This window comes from Toxotes jaculatrix, chromosome 11, assembly GCF_017976425.1.
Source record: "Toxotes jaculatrix isolate fToxJac2 chromosome 11, fToxJac2.pri, whole genome shotgun sequence".
NCBI classification, from domain to species: Eukaryota; Metazoa; Chordata; class Actinopteri; family Toxotidae; genus Toxotes; species Toxotes jaculatrix.
The window spans coordinates 11,321,709-11,327,708 of record NC_054404.1 but is presented as its reverse complement, the minus strand read 5'-3'; positions in this window follow the sequence as shown (position 1 = coordinate 11,327,708).

Below are 6,000 nucleotides of genomic sequence, written 5' to 3'. Positions count from 1 at the left end.
GCTGCCAGCCTGCTGCTGTTGTAGCTACCTACCTGATTAACCCCATCCTCCAGAGTTCCTCCTGTGTTTATCTGTCCCGTCTTTAACGACAGGTCACTCTGGTTGCAGCCACTGATGACCTTGGTGTAGCACTCCTGCCACAGTAGGATTGCTCCATAAATGGTCAGTAAAGACTAAGTGTCTGGGGGTTAAAAGCCCCCACTGTCACAAACAAAGGTAAGTAACAGTGACTTGGTTGTGATTGTGGTAGGGCTTCTGTTCCCTCTGGTATGACTCTTTCCTCAGGTTCCTTTTAGGGGGGGTGAGGCTTTATTTCTTGATTCAGAGAGTTACCCGCTGCTCTAAAATCAATGATTTGCTCTCTCTACATAGACTAGAGTGAGAATTGAACACCATAGAGGTAAAAGAGAAATTATTTGTTTTGTTCCTTGTTTGTTTTTGTGGTATTTGTTTAGTGTGGCACCTGTGTTTTGTGTGTTCTTATTAATTTTTTGGCTTTTAGTTATATAATATGTCTATAATTACTGGATGGATCGCCCCACACATTTTCATACCCCTCAAGATGATTACAATGACTTTGGTGATCCCTCAACTTTTCATCCAGCACCATTATCAGGTACATTGCTATACTAATAACTTTCCCATCAGCCTCAGCTATACTTTGCATTTAGTACTAACTGGCAAATGTTAGCCTGCAAACACACTAAACTATGTTGATCATGTTTTGTCATGTTACTTCAGTAGTTTTTTGTTGTTCATTTATAAAACCAGCAATGTTTTAAACCTTTCAAACTCAATAAACAAAGACCAAAAAGGCTAACCACTCATTTATTTAACTTCTGTGTCTTCATGAGGGCGACTGAGAAAAGTGCTGATCTAACACTCCTATAGTTGCTGAGAAGAGAAACCTCTTGAAAAGGCACCAAGGAGCTCGGTCCATTCCCTGGGCAGACGCAGACAGACTGCTCCAGATTAACTGGTTTTCTTAATGTCTCCTCTCTGGCGAAGTTTCTTTCAGAGTGCTGAGAGGCAAACAGGATCCCATTAGTGGAGGTAAATGGCTCTTCTGTGAGCAACCGGTTAAAGCAGGGTGGGATAAAGGGCCTCTCCACACACTTCTTCAGTCAGATTAGTGAGGTGACTCTTGTCTCAAGCATGTAAAATGTTTACACGAGCACAGGGGAGCACTCTGCCGTAGGAAGCTCGGCGGTGTCACTTTTACGTTTATCATCAGGGATTCACGAGGCTTTTGCCGTCAGCAATGAAGCAGCTGATGATGACGCATTTGAAACACTACTGTCAATTTATTCACATTTTTAGTACAAGCTAGACCTTGAACCCTATTTATACAGCTTTAGCTCTAAATGCTAGAAGTTTAGTTTAGCACCATGCAATTCTCTGTCCGACAACTGCGTTCTCTGACATTTGCGGAAAACATGGGAATGGAAAGATAACAAAAAAAGACTGCTTTTGATAGTTAATCATATGCTAATCTAGTTGCCAAAATGTTACAAAAATATTTTCTCCACTTTACTTTTTCTACCCAAACTCTTCCTCAAGAGGGGGTAAAAAAACTGCACCTAGTCGCAGGCTCATTGCTTCCTTGCCAGCTACCAGCCCCTGATTGCATTTCAGCCGAGAAGTAAATACTACATGCTCAGTTACCAGGTGAAATCAAGCAGGCAGATGTGTCTGCAGCCTCAGTAGACACTCTCTGGACCCTGCTTCTGTCTACCTGTGCCACAGAGTTTCTAGCCAAGTCAGCTGCTGTTGATCCATGTTGCTGAGTAGGTGTGAGTGTGTGTATGTGTGTGACAGAGAGAGCGACAGAGAGAGAGAGAAGGTAATTTAGCTGACTTTTTAAGAAATAAACTTCATAATTCAGATCTAAGGCAAAAAATTTGTAAGATTTGTGAGGCCACATTTTAAGAGGCAAACTCCGCCTACCTTAAATCAATAAAAAAAAAAAAAACTAATAGAAATATAGATAGCTTCAGGTGTCTACCCACTCTCTGCCGAATCCATCAGGCCTGTTTGTTATGAAGAGTGCACAAAGGAAGAGAGCAGCAGAGGTATGTTTGCCAGAGAAGGGGTGAGAATACAATAGCCCTCCTTCCAAGGGTCTGTAACCATAGACTCTAATAAAGTCACTGCCTGCAAATAAAGAGCCACTGCTCAGCTCGTCTTACAACAACAAGGACGGCATTATACAACTCGGCTCTGTTTTGAAGCACACCACCAAATGTTGGAGAGTAACAAACAATAATATTGTTGATCCATTAATATCGTATTTTACTGTCACTTATAGAAAAGCTAATGATGAATTTATATGATAGGCATGTAATATTGTGCAAGGTTTCTCAACGACTTTACTCATATATGCAGTCAGATCTGAACTCAGGAGCACAAACTGTCATTTCTGTTAAGCTTCACTCATAGACTTTAATTTTCTTTAATTTAACAAAAATTAGCTCAATCACTACTTAAACATTCCTTTAAACAACTTGTTACAAAGAAACATTGGACATTGTAAAGAAATACACTATTGCCCCACAATGCTGGACAGACTAGCATTAAATAAAAATAAATAAATAAATAAATAACTTATGAATATCAGAATAAATACTCATAATTAACCTGCCGGATATTACATAATTTGTTTAAATTATTAAAACAGTAAAGTCATGTTTCTTTTAATGGTCTACATGTGAGACTGCAGCAATTAGAACAAATCTAATCTAAAATTAAACTGAACTGTTTAAGGAAAAAGACTAAAACTTAACAATGGTGAGATTTCCTGGATTTTCCTTTAAATAATCACTTTCCCTCAAAAACTCTTGTCTGTATTTCTCCAAAAGTTCCATCCATCCAAAGTTTGAAGGAGCCTCTCTTCGTAAATTTCAGGCCTCCCCTGTTGCTAAAGGTTGTGACCCCGCTTTTTATTTTTCCCGGGGCTGTTGGGTTAATGAAGTAACAACAAACTGGGCCTGCGGCTAATTTGGAGTGGCACTTCCTGGCCCCTCCTGTCTCCACGAAGACGTATTTCATTTTCTCTTATCTCTGCCTCGGTCATGTGGCTTTCCGCATGGACGCCCATGTCTCCCCCAGTTGCACGACTAATGGAAACTTCGTTAATGTCATTAATCTGCAGACCAGGACACGGACCAAACACGTTTAACCTTTCTGGGCAGGCCTCTGCCACTGAAGCTGTAGTGACTGTCCACACACTCTGTACTTGGGGCTCAGTGTGACGTGAAACGATATTCTCTTGTCCACATCAATTTAAGCCACTTTAAAGCCATTTCAAACTATCATGGGACTAGCACCCCACATAGCAAAGCCTTATAAAAAAAATTATGTTCTAAAGTGTGTTTTAATTGGTTTACTGATATCAAAGTGTCAGTGTCACTAGGGAAAATGTTTGATGGATTGGTTTCTGAGAAGATCCCTGCATCCCTCAGTTTACACTGAATATCTATCTCTTCTAATCAGCCTCACATGAGTGAACGGTGATTTTATAGATGACAACACTCTCACTTCCACCATGCACATTTAAACAATGGTAATGTCAAAAGACTGCTTAATGACTAATCAGGTGGCTCTGATTCATGCCTCATTCATGTCTTATTCACACATTCCACCCGCTCCATGAATGGACACTCTCAGCCACACATGTCATATACTTTCATTCATAAAGAAGAAAACAGGAGAGGGGGAGAGAGGTTGAAAAAAAAAAAGGAATCTGTCTGGTAGGATGGGTAACCCAGGGGACATTTTCTTTTGTGTGGCGCTCAGCTTATAGGGCCAAATGCCAGCAGGCTTACCTCCACACTGTCTGTCTGTGTGTGTCCCCCTTTCCTTTGCACACAGTAATTAGGAGGATCTTAATGGAGAGGGGGTTTATTAGTGTCTGAGGAAGGCTTTAAACGTCACTTTAATTAAGGGGGATTCGGCAGACAGCTTGTGTGGCGATGTCACCCGTTTTATAAAATCCTTGTTTGGGCACAACAGGAAAATAGAAGAGGGTCTTTAAAAGGAAAGGGAAAAAAGAGGAAGGCCGTCTAGACCTGCGGTCAGAGACAGAATAGATAGTCCGACCCTGGCTGAGCATTAAGATGACGGTCATTATCTGCCAAGAAATTCCACGTGTGCATGCAGGGAGCAACACCACCTCCTCCTCTACCAGAAAAAAAATCAGCCAAATAAACCGTCCACCCCTCTGAAACTGTTTCATTCAAAAGATAACCTCACTGCTAAAATTTTGGGGGGATTAATTTATTCTCAGCATATCCTATGGCCATTCATGCAGGATATAAAATCCTAGATTATTTCCTGCTTGGTTAACCCGCATCCGGCCAGTCCCTCTCACAAAGCCATTCTAATGTTGCCATTAGTTATGCTCCTCTGGTGGCCAAAAGATTGATCCCACAGACTTAGAATCCAATAAATGTGTACATGAATGGCAGAGGGAGATAACACGTTTCTCACAGATAGAGCGAGGGACCGATCAGTGCAGAAACATGATTGGAAAAAGATGATTAATGATATAATATTTGAAAATAACCTCAACATTAAATTCAGCATGAAATTCTTCAATAGTTTTTTCTTTATCTTGTCCTTTTTTTCCCTTTTTTTATGATCTTGTGTGTAATTTATTATTCGCACTTTTCTGATACTTTGTAAACACCACTATGAGCCGCTAACAATCTGAAATAAATTTAAAAACTGACCGAAAGGATGGAATTATTATATTTCTTTGCATTTTTTACAGAACAAAATATGGTTTTAAGCATGTTTTAAAATTTTAAAGGATTTCTTCTATTAGATTTCATTTAACGAGGAAAAAAGAAAAAACAGAGGGAAGCTTCTAAGTCAAAACAAAAAAAAAAAGGAAACTACCATCCCAACGACCACAAGACAGCATGTACTCACTCATAAAAGCTGGTGTTGTCGCAGACATCATGAGGCTATAAAAGTAGAGTCTTCCACAATAACTGCAGTTGCTGACAGCCTACAGAGGGGATCTGATAATGGGCCCGAGGGGAAACGACAACGTGCTCAGGGACCAGGGATTGTCTGGAAGACAGATAAGAAGACAGAGGAACAGGTTATCAGCTAGTTTATGAGGTGTCACTCTGCTCAAACACTCACCTGTTCCTGCAGGAAAACCATAGAATCACAAACAGGTTTCCCATTAATTCATGCAGGGATCTTGCTGTTATGGATCATTTACATGTAGACATCTTTTACACCTTTGAAACCAGCTCTCATACACAATGTGTAGGTTCTATTATATAGAATTTACTCTGTTTTTTTTTTTTTATAAATAAATAAACTTTACCAAAAAAAAAACATATTTTGTTTTTTATATTTAACTTCATGTGCATATTTTTTAAGTAATCCAAACTCAAAATGGTAGTCACACTGAGACACATCATTTACATAACTTGTACATAAAGTGGGTTAATATGATGAAGGGTTTGCACTGTGAACCCATGTGACATGAATGTTAACTGAGAAAATGCCTCACATCTAACATGGTTGAGTATTGATGCTGCACTTCAAAACAACTCAGAGGAAGCTCTCACAGGAAATATTATGTCAATCCAGGACTGTGTTTTGTTGTTGTTGTCTAAGAATGTTGTGAGAAGAAACTGTCAGTAAAATGTCAGGGTTTTCTGCTTGTTACCTCAATTTATAAAGATGCACTGCCCAACCCTGGCTGTATTATTCAGCTGTCACAATGAACTTACATGAATTTCTTAACTGACTAATGCAGTAATGTTCCTGTTGTGTGGGGTCTCTAAAACACTGAAAAACAAACAAGCATGGAAATATCATTGATTTAAAACTTGACTCAATGTGTGCAAATGCAACCTTTATGATTTTATTAAGATTGTATTTGGATTAAATTTACCTTGGGTTTTGCATGGACAGTGTTGTTGAGCAGTGAAGAAAGGAATTAGGTGAGAGAGCTGAGCTTGACTGAGACAAATGGCG